The sequence below is a fragment of the Mustela putorius genome, unplaced genomic scaffold (genome assembly GCF_011764305.1).
Source record: "Mustela putorius furo isolate JIRA1106 unplaced genomic scaffold, ASM1176430v1.1 tig00000743_pilon_pilon_pilon, whole genome shotgun sequence".
NCBI lineage: Eukaryota > Metazoa > Chordata > Mammalia > Carnivora > Mustelidae > Mustela > Mustela putorius.
Genome location: NW_025421464.1, coordinates 9,701,599 through 9,719,593, shown reverse-complemented (window position 1 = coordinate 9,719,593; position 17,995 = coordinate 9,701,599). Strand labels below are relative to the sequence as shown.

The following is a 17,995-nucleotide window of genomic DNA, read 5'->3' as shown; positions in this document are numbered from 1 at the left end:
GGATAAAAATATATGTTTATAAAAAATAAAAAATAAAAAATTTTTTAAAAATTCAAAAAAAAAAGAAAAAAAATAACTAACTCCTTTCTTTAAAAAAAAAAGTTTCTCTTGGTTTTCTGGGTTGTTTCTCAATGTTACTAGTTGTGCTTAGTTTTTACTTTTGTTTCTTGACAAAACTCAAAGCAATGTTTGTCTTCTGTTCTTTTCATTATCCATAGATTCTTTATGTGGTGATTTTGTAACAATTTCTAACTTCTTCATTGTCATTTCAGAGCTTATCTCTCCCAAGCAAAATATTGTTGGATTTTGTCTTCTGTTCAACCGATCTTGAAGACTCTATGACTTACAGCTAAATTCATCCTCTTTAATTCATGGTTGCTGTTGCATTTGTTCTATTTTCTGTATGTAACTTGTTTCTTGATTTTTATACTTTTTAGTTGTCTCTTTTCTGTTACATCTTCAGTTTTGGGGAAATGCTTTTCTTTCCTTTCAACTTTTGAACAAATTTTAAAGGTGAACAATCTTTCGAGTTTTCTTAGTGCCAGGAATAACATTTGTTTCTATATTTATTTACTATGATCAAAGCAAAAGCAGGAACTTTCCTTTCCTTCCATATAAGGAAACTCAGTTTCTCCCTGTTTTGGCATCCCCTCTCCCTATTCCTTATCTACCCCCTTGTTTTTTTCTTGCACACTTTGCATTTGTTCTGTGAGGTGTACTCATTCTTCTGGACTTCAGCCTGGTACTCAGAAGTATTTTTGCTCTTCCTGCATTCATTTAGTTAATGACCACCGAGGCGTCACTCTGAGCTGGGTGGATGCTGAGGTAGGTGCAGGAGCTACGAAGATAAAGGTGGTTCTGACCCTGCCATCAGGGTCCCCACTCTGGTTGAGGAGGTAGCACGCACGCAGACTAACAATGGCAAAAGGTGTGATGTGTCAGGTGTCCTGGAGACACAGAGGGAGGGAGGGAGGGAGACATGAATGGAGGGAGTCATGTTTGGTGAATCAGCAAAGGCATGCTGGGAAGTGCTGCTACTGTACCAGGAGATCTTCGTGAGGTAGAGGATAAAGCAAAAGGGCTAGGGCCTGAAGGTGCCCACATTTGTTGCCCAAGTTCATCAAAGCCTGGCTGGAGATGAGACTGATAAAAGGAATGTCGGGCCACATTGTGAAGCACCTCAAATGTTTGACCAACAGGTTTCCATATGGGTCCTGTGGGCTGTGTCCCAGAGGCTTTAAAGCAGGGGAGTGCCATGCTCAGGTATGTGTTCAGGAAGATAACAGGCTGTGATGTGGAGCACGGACAGCAGAAAGTCAGTGAAGCTGCTCTGGCAGCCGTCCAGGTAAGCAGTGGCGGGAACTCGAGCAAGGTGGTAGCAGAGGTGATGGAGAAGAGAACATGACGTGTTTTGAAGCAGTGTCTAAAAATGCTAGTGTTTCGCTCAGGTGAGACTGGAAATGAGAGGCTGACTGAGAGGGGTTTTTTGGTTTGTTTTAGGGAAGGTGATAGCAGATGGTGAAAATATTGACCAACTTATGGGGCAGGGCAAAAGGTGCCGAGGGGATTGCAGAAACTCATTTGGAAAGAGACAAAAAAGAGTCTGTTTTGGGATTTGTTGAATTCAAGAACCCATGAAGAGATCTAGGGAAACATATCTAAGGGTAGTTGAAAAAATGGGTAAGAAAGTCAGGGATAGGCTGTGAGGGCTGGAGATAAAGTGTTAGGACATGCTTGCTCCAAGGATGTCAGAGTCATGAAGTCATGAGAATAGACATAAACCCACAGGTAGAACATGTAAACGAAAAGTAAAAGGGCTTAACATGGTCTCTGGGCAAAGACCGGTTCTTTAGGTGCAGGAAACTGAGACGTACTAAGCACTGTACTACACGTCCCACACAGGGTGGCAAGAGCTTTTTCAGGTGACTTACTTTATCTATTCTCTATAGCTCGTATAAGGAAATTATTGCTACTCTACTTGGCCAGAAAACTAAGACTCCATGGCATCATTACTAAGCTAGTAAATGGGATTGCAGACAGACCAGAATGCCAAATTTATGCTAGAGGAAGAGGTCGAGGAGAAGTAGAAAAGAGCCATGCGGAAGAGATGATTTTCCACAAAGGCAGTGGCCAGCAATGGCCACCCAGAGGTCCAGCAGGATAAGAAGAAGCCAAGCCACTGGTTTTCTCAATTAGAGAACTGGTAGCAATGTGAGCCGGCCCAGTTCCCACAGAGTTCCTAAGTCAGCTCACACTGGAGTCAGGAGGGGCTGAGGAGATGCAGGTGGCTGTTGACTATAGTTTTTGGAGATGGCTCAGTGGCACAGGATTGACAGGACTCCTGGTCTGCAGGGTGGCGTCATTTTGTTTGTCTACAGGTGAAAGCTTGAAATATTTTGATTTGCTCATCTATTTTTCCCCCCCTTTGAGGTGTTACATCTTACATCGCCTTGTTTCTGGGCTTCTGCTAAAAAAAAAAAAAAAAATCAAGACTCTGCTAGATTCTCTGTCATATAATCTGCTTGTTCAGCTTGTCTTCTTAGAGTTCTTTTTTCCTCTTTCCTTCAGAACATTGCTCTCAGATATTTCCAGGCTGTGTCTTAGTGGCCCTCTTTGATCACTAATTATGTGAGATCCTGGGAATTCCTCCTTGTTTCTTCTCTGAGGTCTCTCCAGTCTGGAGTGGCTTCCTCCTGTCATTTGAATCTTTTGTTCAATTCAGCTTTGTCCCGAACTCTAATTCATGGCCTGTGCCTGCCTTCTGGGTGATAATTTGTTCTTGTACTCTTTGACGACAGGAGCACCTAGTGCGAAGAGCATGGGCTCCGGAACTAGGCTCTACCAGCTACTAGCCAGCTTGCCCTTGGGAGTTACTTAGCCTTTTTGTGCCTTGGTTTCTTCCCCCATAACTGGAGGCAATAGTAATACCTTCTGCCAAGGGTTGTGAGGAGGAGTAAATGAGCTAGAGCGTCTGAAGTGCTCAGATGAACAGTGTCGGCAGCAGGCTGTGTGCTCTCTGCTGGTTAGCTGCTCTCATTCCTGCTGCTGCTGTTGTCCTTGGGGAAGACAGGACAAATGACCTTTTCCTGATTGTCATTTGGACCACACAAATAAGTGATAAATTTATACACTATTGGAGCCTTACTTGAAAAACTAGAAAGAGGTAAATTCTGGGAGCTAGGTAGCGTCTCCCCAAGTTTTTAAGGAATTCAGCAATAAACAACTTTAACCTTGGTCCAGATGTGGCATCTGGAGTTGCAGATGTCCACTGTGTGACCTCACACTCCCCATGGCAGTGTTGGATTGCTCTCACTTAAATACAGGCTATAAAATTTTTATTTCTATCTTACTGAAGAGTTCTTCCAAAAAAATTGTTATTTAATTTTGCTTACCCCATCTGCAAATAACAGATGCTGGCCAGCCAGCGCATGAGAGCAAGTGACTTGCCTGAAGTCCCTGGTGGGGTTGGGATTTTAGTCCATGGTATCTGACTTCAGTGGTATTAAAATGGAAAAATTTCACTTTGATATATGTGTGTGTGTGTGTGTGTGTGTGTATACACACATATATGTGTGTATATAAATATCTCAGACTGTAATGCTGTCTTAGTTCAGGCTGCTATAACAAAATACCACAGACTTGGTGGCTTATAAACAACAGGAATTTATTCCTCATAATTCTCGTGGGCAGAAGTTGAGATCAGGTATCAGCATGGTCAAGTTCTGGTGAGAGCCCTCTTGGGTTGCAGATGGCCTTTTTTTTGTTGTATCCTCATATGGTGGGGAGGAGAGAAAGCTCTCAGAGGTCCCCTCTGTGCGGGCACTAATCCTATTCAGGAGAGCTCCACCATCTTGACCTAATCATCTCCCAAGGCCCTGCCTCCTGATACTCTTATATGCGGAGTTAGAGTTTCAGCATGGATTTTGTGGTGGACACAAACCTTTAGTCTATAGCAAATACTAATCTCTAAAAGTACAGTTGTGAGCTGTCCATGACGATTATTTGTTTACAATGACATTATGCTATTTTTTTTTAGATTTTTTTTTAAAAAATTTATTTGACAGACAGAGATCACAAGTAGGCAGAGAGGCAGGCAGAGAGAAAGGGGGAAGCAGGCTCCCCACTGAACAGAGAGCCCGATGGAGGGCTCAATCCCAGGACCCTGAGATCACAACCTGAGCCAAAGGCAGAGGCTCAACCCACTGAGCCACCCAGGCACCCTGCCAGTATGCTATTTTTATAAGCAGAAGAAAATTTTAACTCCTTGAACAAACAGAAGAGTAATAGCTAAGTGTTTGTATGACAGAAATAATAAAGTAAAATCGTATCAACTAATTTCTTAGAGTTTTTAGGGAAAGTGAGGGAGATAGTCCCTTAAGACAGAATTTGCCTCTTCTCAAATAAACTCTCAAAATGTTTATTAACTATAAAGGAAAGAAAAGGTAATAACTTTGTAGCAGAGAAACCACCTTAACCAAATGATCAAGGTCAACAATCACCAGTAATAAGACATATTGATATCATGAACCCTATGATATGATTTTCTGTGGTGTTATTGTCAGAAATGTATAACCTGGGAACCTGGGGGGAGGGATGGGTGAAATAGGGGAGGGGAATCAAGCAGTACACTTGTCGTGATGAGCACAGGGTGGTGTGTGGAAGTGTCAAATTACATCTTGTACACCTGAGACTAATATGGCATTGTGTTAACTAATGGGAATTAAAATAAAAACTTTTAAAAAATACTTAACTTTTCACTGTAATCAGGAGAAAACATCAGGCAAACCCAAATCAAGAGACATTCAACAAAATAACTGATAAATATTCTCTCTTTTTTAAAGATTTTATTCATTTGGGGGGGGGGAGAGAGCACACACAAGCTGGGGGAGAAGCCGAAGGAGAGGGAGAAGCAGACTCCCCATTAAGCTCAGAGTCAGATGTGGGAGGGATCCCAGGACCCTGAGATCATGACCTGAGCCAAAGTCAGATGCCTAACTGACTGAGCCACCCAGTCTCCCCTAAAATAACTGGTAAATATTCTTAAGAAGTGTCAAGGACACAAATGACAAGGAAAGATCAAGGTTCTGTCACAGGCTGCAGTAGGCTAAGAAATGACCACGTACAGTAGGCATTCTGGATAGGATCCTGGGGCAAAAAAAGGACATTAGTAGGAAAAAACTTGTTCAATTTGAAAGAGATTTTTGGTTTATAGTATTGTTCCATTGTTAGTGTCCTGGTTCCGTTCAGTGCACTAGGCTGATGTAAGATGTTAACATCAGGAGAAGCTGGGTGAGGGGCATATGGAAACAACTATTCTTGCAACTTTTCTATAAGTCTAAAATTAGCTGAAACTAAAAAAAGAAAACTTTGACACGATCCGTCACCAAATTTTTCTGTGTCCTCCCTATCTCATTTTCTTTTCAGTAAAAAGCCATCGCAGGCTAGAGAACCAATTTGGTCCTGGATAGAAACTGGGTTAAGAATAGGAAGCAAGCTTGGAGTTCAGTCCCTCTTTCTGGGAAAATGAGAATGGTGGCTTGCCACAATGTTGCCTTGGGGTCATTTTGTGATGTGTTGAATTTCCCAGACATTTCTAAAGCTATGCTGATCAGAGATTTTTCTGAAATTTTTATGAGACCAAGTGGGCAGAAAATTAGTGCAAGATACTGCATTTAAGGAGAAACAAAAATCCAAACCAGACTTACACAGATTAATGGGTCCAAAGCTATCAATTATTACCCTGGCATTCTCTGAGGATATTGCCTCACTGCTTGTTGCTAAGACCAAAATGGGCTTGAAAATTGGTGTCCACCCAGGCAGAGGTGACCAAACCCAACGGGTCCTCTGGAAGCATATGTAGATGAAAGTCTCTCTTGGGTCACGAGGAAGCAGCCAAGCTTTAAAGCTTGTAAATAGCTTGAAAATAGAAAAGTCATAAAAGCTAGAGGTTTATAACATGTTCAAAAGAAGAATGTTGCAAACGGTAGCAGACTGGGAGTCTGCATGGAGTCGAGGAGGATTTGGACTGTCAGAGTCCAGATGGGTCCATCCACAGGATGGAAGATGCCCTGCTGGCCTGGCACAGACATTTTGGTTGTTGCAAAGCTGGGCTTGCTACCTATGTGGATTGAAAACCTTCTTTAGAAGCTCTACATTTTTACCTGATTAGGAATAGCCTGATTTAGGGATTCTGCTTCCCAGATGCCCCGATGTAGTGAAGGGACAACTCCACGTAAGTGACAGAACAGAAAGGCTCCGGAAAGCTGTGCCCCCTCGAAAAATGAGTGGGAAGATCTAGTGTGTCTCCATTGAGGTTGGTTGATATTAAACCAGTTCTGGCCTACCTGATTAAGAATTTCATAATCTCAGTGAACTAAAAACTGAACAAAACAAAACAAAAAACATTGTATTTCTGAACTTAGTAAGTTGGAGACTAGACCATTTTCAGTCAACAAGTATTTTGTGAGCATGCCATTGTGTACCAGGCACTGAGTTAGGCCCTGAGAATATCGTGATGATCGAGAGAGTCATGGTCCCTGCCCGCATGGAGCTCACAGACCAGGAGACTGCACCCCTGAGTCTGAACCAACCCACCCACCTCCCTCATTCCCTAAAACTCTTTTAACAAATCATACCTTTGCTCCTTTGTAGCACAACTAACGAATGAAATTTGTTAAAGTCGAAGTTGAAATCTCTGATCAAGACTCTTTCATGTATAAGATACTTGCTTGCATCCTGAATCCCAACTCAACCACTTTGTTGCTTTGGGTAAAATTCTTAAGATTTTGTGCCCCAGTTTCCTCATTTGTTAAAAAAAAAAAAAGTGGGGGCATCTAGTATCTCTCTCAAAATAATGCCATAGGAAGATCAAAGGTGGCTTCATGGTAAGGGGGGCAGGAACTGGACGATCTGGGACCTGAAGGCAGAAAAGGGCAGAGAAAGCTTGGTGATGCAAAAGTACGAGGTACACATAGCCTACTAGGGCATAACAGAAGTTATGTAGCGGTGGGCTGGAAAATTTGTGGCTGGAAAGGGATCAGGATCAGATGATGGAAAGCTCTGCTGATGAATGTAGACTTTGTTCTGCAAAAGGTACTTTGAAAAAAAAAAATGACCATTTATGTACTCTAGCAGGTTAGTGGAGGTGAGCCTTACAAATTAATTGTCAACCAATAGCTTATCCTTGATTTCTCTGGTAAATGAGAAATGCTATTTATCACTTATCTACTGTACTTTTTAAATAGAATAACTAAAAATTCATAATCATTAGTATTTTACCAGCTCAGATAATGAGGACAAGTCTCTACTTAATAAGAAAGCCCAGAGCCTCTGGAAGGAGCGCCAGGCAAGACATTACTAACAGTGCTGTGGAATCAGGTTAGTTAGCATTACTCTAGCTGGTTCATTGCTTTGAGGTTCAACTTGGAATCCGATCTGAGCAATTAAATTCAGGAAGGGAGAAGTGTCTATGCTGCAGGGAAGAGCCGGCTCCCTCTGGACACTGCCAGGTGGCCAAGCTGCACCTCTCCGAGCTCATGATGCCTTGGTAAACATATTTCTGATTGCCACATGCACTGAGCAAACCCATAAAGCCTTCCCAAAGCATCTTCAACATCAGAGCCTCAGAGGAGTGGTCCAGAGAATGGAAATGATGTTTTCTGATTAAAGTCACCAAATACTAATTCAAAGTTATATAAGTGAAATGTTGAAGTATACATGCAAACACCTTTTAAGCACTGTTGAAAGGAAATTAAAATAATAAAGTATGCATAAAGAGGTTTTTAAATTCTAGGATTATAGGGGGCGCCTGGGTGGCTCAGTGGGTTAAGCCTCTGCCTTTGGCTCAGGTCATGATCCCAGGGTCCTGGGATCGAGCCCCTCGTCGGGTTCTCTGCTCAGCGGGGAGCCTGCTTCCCTTCCTTTCTCTCTCTGCCTACCTCTCTGCCTACTTGTGATCTCTCTCTGTCAAATAAATAAATTTTTAAAAAGTTTTAAATAGTACAAATTATAATTTATCATTATCCCTGCTACCGTCTGCATTCTGTGTTGAATCTCCTTTATGATAATAGATTGAATGTAGAAGTAAAGGGTAAAGAAGAATTGAAGATTACTTTGAGGGTTTCTTACTTAAAATACCAGAGAAAAAATTGGGCCTATTACGGTAGGAAGGTTATCAAAGGGCTTCTGGATAAAGTTAGGAAAAGACTTTGAAAAAGACAGGGAAATGGGGGTGTTAAATTGATACCAACTTGACAATTTAAAGTAGAAGAATTCCTCTTCTGGGCTGTTCTGTCATTTTCATTTGATTCTTAATAACTTCTGTTTCTTTGATGAGGTTTTCTATTTTTTAATTTGTCTCAGGAGAATTTATGTTTGCTTATTGAAGCATTTTTATGATGGCTGCTTTAAAGTCCTCTGTAAGCTAATTCCAACATCAGATTCATCTTGGTATTGGTGTCGGTTGGTTATCTTTTCTCATTCAAGTTATGATTTACATGATTCTTGGCATAATGGGTGATTTTCAGTTCTCTTAATATATATATATATATATATATATGATTTAATCTTTTAGTTCGCCAGTCATGCTATTAAGGTTTATTAGCACACAGGTTGGGATCTACTTTTGTGGGTTTTGGTCCCACTGACAGTTTCTTTTTAGAGCCTTTTTTTTTTTTTTTTTACTATTTTGGTTTGCTTGGTTTATCTCACTGGTCCCTGCTGGTGCTGATGGAGGGAGTTTCCCCAGGCCATGCTGTCTGGTGCCTCTAGGTGGGGGTAGGGAGTCTCTATCCTGCTGGGTTGAACAGTAACTCCTGGGGCCCTGCTGGGAGGGTGATTCCCCAGACTGTTTGACTGTCAGTGGGCTCCTGATTTATCTTTGTTGGTGCTGCCAGCAGGACTCCCATTCTCTAATGGGAAAGGATGAGCTGACCTGGATTGCCTTCTGTTCCTAGGTTGGGGCTTGGGAAACAGTGGGTCTTGGCCACCTTCTTCGGTTGGACTGGGGGAGGGAGGCAGTCATAAGGTGATTTGTTGCTGTCTTGATCCTCCAGTCCTGGGGTCACTGTTGGCCTTCCTTTTCCCACCTTTCAGACTTCTCCTTTGGTTGCCCCTCATGTTATTTCCAGGGTTTTTAGTTATACTTAGCAAGGAGTTTGGGGGAGAAACCATTTACTTCGTCTTGTCTTAACTGTGATGGTGTTCTATTTAACCATTTGTTTTTGGATTGTTCAGTGGTTTTAAAGAGTGAATTCTGCAGACATCATGACAGAGGGGGGTGGCTTCCAACAGCCTGGAAATCTGAAAGGCTTCCTTACCACACAGACCCACAGGCCTGGGCCTGGTTGGCTGCCCAGCACAGGCTGTTACTCATCTGTCTTCCGCTTGCTTGGCTGGTGATGTCAGTTCTTTTTGTCTGCTTTAAAAGCAGACATTTCTTATTGTTGTTGTTCTTATGCTCACTGAATAATGCAATAGTTTGTCACACTTCTAGCATGATTAAAACAGATAAACTATTGCCTTTGTGGAGCCTTAGCCTATCATTTTTGTTGATTTTTATCTCTCTTTTGGCAAAGATTTTGTATTAAATTCAGCCATGCAGTTGTATCTAATTGTGATCTAACTATGAGATACTTAATTTTTGTGTGAAAATTTCTGTTTCAGAGCTTCAAAACAATGGCCAAGTTTTTTCATAAATTAGTGAGAGAATTTTTTTTGACATTTCCCACTTGTGAATGTGGAATTTGAGGTCATCTCAGTTCTTCACAGCAAAATGTGCTTTAAAAAAAATCAGAGTGGGAAGTCCTTTAATATTACAAGCCACGGGTCCCTTTGTATAGTTTACCATAATAGTTTTGCACAAATAATTTCAGGTTAAAATTGCATACTATTTATTCCCACCCATTTCCTTTATTGGCTGTGACACACAGGAATTACGCCCATTGCTTGACTAACCTTTCTGACCTTTTGTTACTTGGCTATAAATTGACTTGGGTCTTTTGCAAAAACACTGTCAGGGGGGAAAAATCTTTTTGTTAGAACCCAGCCAATTCCTGGTTCAGTGCAGAACAGTTTGTTCTCCTGAAGAAATGAGCCAGTTCAGTGAGCAGAAAAACATAGCCAGAAACTGGCATCGCCAAAAACTGCAAAAGCGATTGCCCACGATCATTCCACAGAGCAGGGAATTTTGTAAAGGAATGAGGCTTTGGGGAGAAAAATGTAGTTCTGAGTTGCACGACATCTAGGTAAATGTAATGGGCGGCATGTTAGAGTTGTAACTTTGGCGGGGGGGGGGGGCTTCTTTTTCTGAGCTCTGGCAGTCACCAGCATTCGAACATTTTCAGTGGGAATGTTGGATGGCTGCTCTCTGAGTCGCAGACTGCCTTTGGAGCACGTAAGCCCTGCACTTGAGTTGATCTTCCCACTAGGTCTAGGCTGAAAGCTGCTTCTAACCACACAAACATTTCCTGAGTGACTGCTCTGTCAGTCTGCGTCCCAACTCCATTGCCCAAGGAAGACATTTTATAGTGAGCTAGCGAGTTACACGAAAATGTGAAAAACAGAGACAGCGTGGCAGCTGCAGTAACCAAACTGTACAAGACACGAAGTCATTACCTGACAGACTTCGCCTCATTTGAGTGCCATTTGTAGGTTGTCTAGAAGTTTGCCACGTAGACAAGAGGAGAAGGGTGCGGTGGGCAACGAGAGAGTGCGTGTGAGGTTGAACAGTGACAAGACAGCGTGGGTGTCCATGTACTGTGAGTAGGATTGCTTGGGTACAAAGTATGAGGAGGGAAAGAAGTGGTGGACCGTGGAACTGGAGAGGGACAGGGACCAGATAGTGTGTGTCTCAAATGCCACGGGATACACCTTGGAGGTTTATACTATAGGCCGTGGGGGCCGTGTCAGGGCTTGAAGCGGGGGCGGTCCTGGCAGAGTTGGAATGGGACACTGGGGGTATGCAAGGAAGCATGAGCTCAGGAAGAGTGGGTTGGACCAGACTGAGAAAGGACCAGGACCCCAGGCTGAGTGGGTGGACTCTGGCCTGTGGGGCATCACAGGTGATGAGAACTGTGTTTCGGAAATGCAACTGTGAGGGCACCTGGGTGGCTCAGTCAGTGAAGTGTCTGTCTGCAGCTCAGGTCATGATCCCAAGGTTCTGGGATGGAGTCCCACACTGGGCTCCTTGCTCGGCAGGGTGCCTGCTTCTCCTGCTGCCTACCACCCCCCCTGCTTGTGTGCTCTTTCTCTGACAAACAGTAAAATTGAAAGAAAGAAAAGAAATGAAAGACCGGTGTGGTTGTGATGCAGCAGCCCATGTGGGATGAGGTGTGTATGCACAGGTCATGTATGTCACCGCAACAGTCCATGTGCTAGAGGAGAGGGACGGTGCTTAGAAACCATGTGGAGGAGGCACGTTGGGGACTGGGAAGTGCGGGGAGCACAGAAGAAAGCAGGAACCCCGAGACTTCTGCTGAACTTTCTACATGCCTGGTAAGGACACCTTCACATATACTACCTTGTCTCGTTTCCCTAGTGAACTTTGCCCTGTATACACTGATACTTCCATTTTATAAAAGAGAAAACTGAGGTTCAAGAGTTTAAATACTTCACTAAGACCCAAGTGACCTGCTCTAGGAAGTTGCCGAGTCTGGGTTGGAGCTCCGGTTTATCTGACTCTGACATAATGTCCTGCCAGCTTTGCTCTAACTGAGCCCCCAGTGTTAGCCAAGTCTCAGAGTGCTTACATCCTCTCTGTAAGAGCTATACCTAGAAATGATAGCTCTACTCAGACTTAGACTTTAGTAGTAATGATACAGTTCATATTTTGAAAGCTCACTTTTCTTTTTCTTCTTAACCTGTCCTCCCATGAAAATATCAGATACATGATTTTATTCCTTAAAATCTCACCATTTTGGAAGAATTGGTGGGAAGAATATGGGGAAAGGCCCAGCCAAATTGGCAAAAAGTATGAATAACTGAATATCCTAAAAGAAATGTAATTTTATAATGTTCAACTGAGTGTGTATATATAACATCTCATATTAGAATAATAAACTATGGCTTTCAGTAATTAGAGAAATTTTTAGGACTAACATAAAGCCAATATGGTAATTTTTAGTAAATGTATGCTTTTAAAGGTTTCAGAAAACATTTTTTCAGGGAACCACACACTAGCTGCAGGACAGGTTTACCAAGTAAAAACCATCCTCAGTCAAGTCCCAGGGAGAACGAATGATTCTGGCTGTGCAATACTGATTCTGCAATCATGAGGCCTGGATCCAAGGGTTAAGACCCAGGAGGCAGAGGGGAAAGAACCAAAAAACAAACCTAGCCTAGTCCGTGTCAGAACAGTGTTCTTGGTTAATGGATCAGCCCCTAGTTAGTTACCAGAGGGAAACACTGTCCCATTTGGGGCTGGAGCCTCAGCCCAACATGAGAGACGATAATTACGGAGTGTCGCAAGCTGTCTCTTCAGCATCTCATGTCACCCTTTTTTTTGCTTCTCAAAGTGGAACCAGAAATAAAGACTGCTGTCGAGGTAGAAAAATGCTCAAAATGTGGGGAAAAGTATCTGAATGTGACACTAAGTCTGTATCATGCATTTGTGGCATCACTAGCAAAAGAAAATTGCTGGCTTTTTAAAGAAAAAATTAATATCTAATGTGACGGAGCTGTAGAAGTGTAGCGTGCTCCCCTGCCAAAACGGCTTATATATAGCACAGGAAAAGCAGCCTCCTTCCTCCAGCGGCTGCCGACCAGAGCCTAGCGGGAGAGACGCTTACGCAAGCGGTTGTGCTGAGCCGTCGGGCTGTGAATTCACACCGCTGGGCCGTGGCGCGTCCTTTGTCTCCTCAGGTTAGGTCTCGCTGCTTCCTCCACACGTCTAGGACCTGTCCCTGGCACGTAAGGAAGTGCTGGAGACACAGAACCCAAAACACAGCCCCTGACGGTCTAGCCTAGTGCAGCAGACAGACGGGCGGCCCCTGCTCACGCGGAGCAAGAGGCTGTGGACCCTGGAGCAGACAGGAGCACGCACAACGCCGAGGAAGCCGCCCACCGTGGCTGGGGCCTCTGGTCAGACGGCAAGGCCCACGGTCTATGAACAAAGACGAGCAAAGACACATCGGTTGCATCCCTGCATCTCACTTTCCTCCGCCATGAAAAGAGAACACCCACACTGTTCGCAGGTGTCCCACGACGCCGGGAAAATCGAATGTGATAACCCATGGGACGCGCCTGACCCAGAACTGGCGCTCTGCGGGCCTTTTGTGCACATTCCTTCCTCTGGCTCTTTCCTTTCCGCAGACCCCCAGGCCAGTTCGACGACTTCACTGCCCCCTCGTGAACTCAGTCTGTCTCTCTTTTCCTGTCTTTCTCCCCCTCTCTCTCACCCTCTCTCCCCCAGATCCTCCCATCGGCACTGCTGCCTTCTCCTCTTTCTCTCCCTGTTTCCCAGGAGTGGGTATCCCAGTTGCTTTTGCCTTGTCTGAGCGGCAGCAGCTCAAGGGGGAGATTGTGTGTGGGGGGGGTGGCAGGTGGCCGGTGAAGGCGTAGCTGACGTTGCGGTCGTAGCCACATCACACACCAGCATTTCTCCTCATCCAGGTCCTCTCACGTCCTCTTCCGTGGGTCTGCGCCTCTTGCTCCAGGCTACTGAAAGGAGAGAAGAGTGAGGATTTGCCCTTACCAAGGTGCCTCCATCTAGAATCCTTTCTCTCCTCCTGCAGACACTCTACTCCCAGCCAGGGTCCCGCTAGGCCTTCTTCAAAGGGACCCCATCATGGGATCACATTTGGCTCCATTTGTCTGAAAGTTGTCCGAGTCCGTACCTGGGGGAGTTAATGAGAGGACACTGGGGACATCTGCTCCCCTTCCTACTCTCCAGCCCCCACGTGCAGCCAGGCCCTCGTGGCTGCCCACCTTCATGGAGGGCAGAGGTTCTCCGCAGGGCACAGCTGGCAATGTCTGCAGACCTTTTTGATTGTCACAGTGAGGGGGCAGGTGGGAGGTGCTGTAGGCAGCTAGTGGGTAAAGGTCAGAGACATTGCTAACTATCCTACAATACACAGGACAGCCCCCTAAAACAATGACCTGCTCTAAGATATCAATACCAAGGTGAGAAACCCTGATTTAAGGGATCTCCCAGCGAGTTTCTTTTCTTTTTTTTTTTTAAAGATAGATAGATTTATTTATTTATTTATTTAAGAGAGAGAGAGAGAGAGAGAGAGAGAATACATACCCAGGAGAGCATGAGCAGAGGGAGGGGCAGAGCGAGAGGGAGAAGCAGGCTCCGAACGGAGCAGAGAGCCTGATGCGGGGCTCCATCCCAGGACCCCTGGAATCCTGACCTGAGCCCAAGGCAGATGCTTAACTGACTGAGCCACCCAGGTGTCCCACCATACGAGTCCTTGTGCTTGTCTGCCTCTGTGTCTGTGCCTGGTGTCAGCTGTTAACCTCAAGAGCCCCTCTTCCCGGTAGGTGGCCTTACCTCTCTGAAGTTTTTCTTCATCCCCGCCCCAGTCAGAGTTGGTCCTTGCCTAGACATTTCCAGACTGCCTAAGTCCGTTCATTGCGGCACCTGACCACTCTTTTCTGAAAGGCCCCCGCAGTGTTGCTTACTCTTTTCTCTTTCAAGGGCAGTAAGAGCTTGGTCATAATGACAGTGAACATCCAAACTCCAGTTTATAAAATGATAATATTTCAAGGCCCCAAATCTTTTGCCCTAGAAGAGTCCGTGACACAACACTGGAATGAACACTGGACTTGGCACTAGGAGATTCAGTCTTATACCCAACTATAACATTCCAGCTCTGTGACAGTGGACATAACTTTCCTTAGCTTCAGCTTCCACACAGGCAAGATCAAGGTAACGCTCATTTCCTAAGGTTTTCTGAGGCTGTGAGGACAGAACTACTGGTACACAGTAGTCAGTCAAATGTGGGTTGAAACTGAAAAATGAATCCAGGGTCCCTGATATGACCCTGAAAACAGAATTGTTTTCCATTGCCCTGATAGCACTAACCTTAATTCTAGGTGGTACCTAGCCGTTACACCGATGAGAATGAGAAGCCCTACTGTCTCTGGGCCAGTAGCCCAGCCTTTTCATTATAGAAGTACCGAAGTGTTGAAATTTTTACATATTTCCACTGAGTCACTGGCTTCTGACTTCCTACTATTTGATAAGGAGATATTTCTCTCTCTCGGAACACTGGGATCCTAGAACCATACCCTGAAGGTTAGGAGGTCACCCAGACCTGAGGTAAGCAGGTCAGCTGCCTGTAAGGAGGCTCATCATCCATTCACTCCCACGGCGTTCTGGTACATGGAGACCAGCACAGAGGAAGTAGCAGCACAGTTTGTTCAGACATTGTATTACTTTTACCTTTTCCCACAGTGCTAAGAGATTAGTGACAATTGATCCCACGTGCAAAGGCAGTTTTCATAATCTAGGGCTAGGGTTGTAAAAACCATCTAGATACCCAAACAGTAGAAATACCATCTAGTAGTTGCCCAGAGGATTTCAAACTTACTTTTTTTATGTATGGCCTGATCTCTAGAACAGAGGAAGAAGCCAGTGCATGTCAAAGAAAGAACTGATTCTGTCCTCAACAATGGCTGTGAAATGTCGTAAGGCCTGCAGAAATTCCATAGGCCATTTATCAGTGGTTAAATGATCTAGAAATATTACCTGAGTGGGTCACGAGTCAGAGGCTGGGGGATGGATGGTATGTGATCAGCTGAGCGACATCAGCAGGGCTCACACAGCTCAGAGTAGCTTATGATGGCTCATCCTTGCACAACATGCTTGCTTTGGTTTCCTCCGAATCCTGGGGCGCTTAACTCTACGTCCTAGAACTTAGCTCTTCACTTTAATATACTGTCCTGTACTATTCACTCTTACGGGATATTGGTGTCTGTGTTCTTGCCAACCAGAGGTGCCGTGGGTAAGAGCATAGCTTTGGAATCCGGAAGACCTAGATTGGAATCCCAGCTGTTGCGTGTTGCTTGTGTGACCTTAGCGAAGTTACTTAGATATCTATCTTTGATTTCTCAACTTGGTAAATTGATTGATGATACTCAGCTCATAGGGCTGTTGTGAGGATTAAGTTCAAAGAGGAAATAAATGTAAAGCAGTTGGCACAGTACCTGACAGTATTTTATTTGGCCATTGGTGGTAGTGATGGTGGTGGTTCTCCCTGAGGGCAGAGACATTGTAGATTTGAATTCTCCCATCTCTACCATATTTCTTAGCATGGAACTGAACTGAACATCTCATGGCACTCAAATATTTTTTATTTTAAAAAAGTGACAGGAACATGCACCTGTATACAAATACACGCTCAAGAGGAACATCTGATAATGACAATAACTTTAAAAAAAAAAAAAAAAGCTCTAGCAGTCCTGTTTTAAAATGTTTTTGGCTCATTTTTTAAAAATCTGATACATGAGGAGGAGTCTAAGGTAAGTCGGTCCCTAGTCTTTGCAGTAAGTTAGATCGTTTGTATGGAAATCATCTAGACCATTTCCTCTCAGCCCTTTGCCTGGTGAGGATTTACTGGTATGCCCTCTGCCTTTTATAGGATCAATGTAAAAAATGGCCGTTTGAGTGTGTTTTGTGTTATCTTTCCAAATGTAGCCTGCCTCCTCACCATTACCTGTTCCCCCTTATGAAGAATTCTGAGACATGTTTCTCCTTGAGTTTACCTCCAAGAGACTTTGTCTCTGTGTAAGAGTGAATGTCCATCTTTGTTAAATAACAAAGTGCTCAAAATGCATTTCTGTGTTGCCCTTGATACTAGGGATCTCCAGGTCAGATACAGTGACAGGTGAGATGTGGAGAACATTGTAATTGTCCTCGTCCGCCCCCCTCCCCACTCCCTTCTGTGACAAAGAGACAGTATTTGTTTTTGTCTTCCAGTAGAGAGCGATCAGTCCTGCCGTTAGCTTCGGGAGTAGGTTTTGGCCACGTAAACCCAGTCAGGTAGCCCCTTGTATGTTGCTATAGCGATTAACCCAGTGGCAGTCAGTGCCAAGGCTCAGTGCTGGGCAGGTGACCGAGTTCAGGCCATCAGAATGTTTGCTGAGGATTTGGTAAAAAGGCTCCCCAGTGTTTGGAGAGGACTTCCCAAAGCCAGTCCTCTCTGTGTCCTTCTGGATGGTGTGGGACATGAGGCCTGGGACAGCCATAGCCATCTTGCCCTCATTAGGGAAGCTACTCCTAGGACGCAGCTAACACAGTGGAGAGAAAGAAAACAGGCCCTTGTTTTCATTGGAGAACAATGGAACCAAACCCAACCTCTAGACTTTCCAGTACATTAAAACCATTAAAACCCCTTCATGATATAAGCTGTTTGAGTTGGTGGATTTCATGACTTGTACCTTAATCCAAATGGCACTTGGTAGATAAATTTCCTTGAATTTTGTATATATTAGTGATTCTAATCTGTGGACCAATACACTACCTTGGAGCAAGGGGAGCAGGGGTTAGAGTGCTCCATTTTGGGAAAGCATGAATTGTTTATGTGTTTCTGCAAATTAAGAAAATGTCTTGCATATATATTAATATTTTCCAAGTTTATCTGAAGATTTTGAATAATGAAATACAAAGTTAGGAAAACAACTGGATGTATAGGTTTCTATTGTGTTTTCACACTGGACAGAGATTAAGCATCATGTAAATTTCTGCAAAAATATTTGTTGGTGGAGAAGGTATTGCTTAAGTGCTTCCCTTCTTCCTCCTCCCTCCTTTCTCTAGCTCCTTCTCTGAATCCTCTATCACCCTTTATCTCTTTCTATCGAGTCTTGCTATCTCAACCTTTCTTAGAAATAGTTGAGATATAAATTCTAATTAATCCAATTTAGATGTCTACACTAAGTTTCAGCTCAGCTTTCCAGGCCCTGCACCTGTCTGCTCTACACACAGGCAAATAAATGCCGGGTACCGGAGTGCTTGAGTATCAAGGGAACTGAGCTGAAGTTCAGTCTCAGGCAA

General features: G+C 44.0%; 1 protein-coding gene across 6 annotated transcripts in view; it reads left to right on the top strand.

Moving 5' to 3' along the window:
• Positions 1-17,995, top strand: part of ZHX3 (zinc fingers and homeoboxes 3) — a 106,812-nt gene that overhangs the window by 45,917 nt on the left and 42,900 nt on the right. Inside the window, exon 3 of one of the 6 annotated variants that reach the window (XM_045084203.1) lies at positions 1,200-1,345. The exons of the other annotated variants lie outside the window; for them this stretch is intronic. The gene's annotated coding sequence lies outside the window, so the exon portion shown is untranslated. The remainder of the gene's footprint in view (positions 1-1,199; positions 1,346-17,995) is intronic. 6 annotated transcript variants of the gene reach the window in all.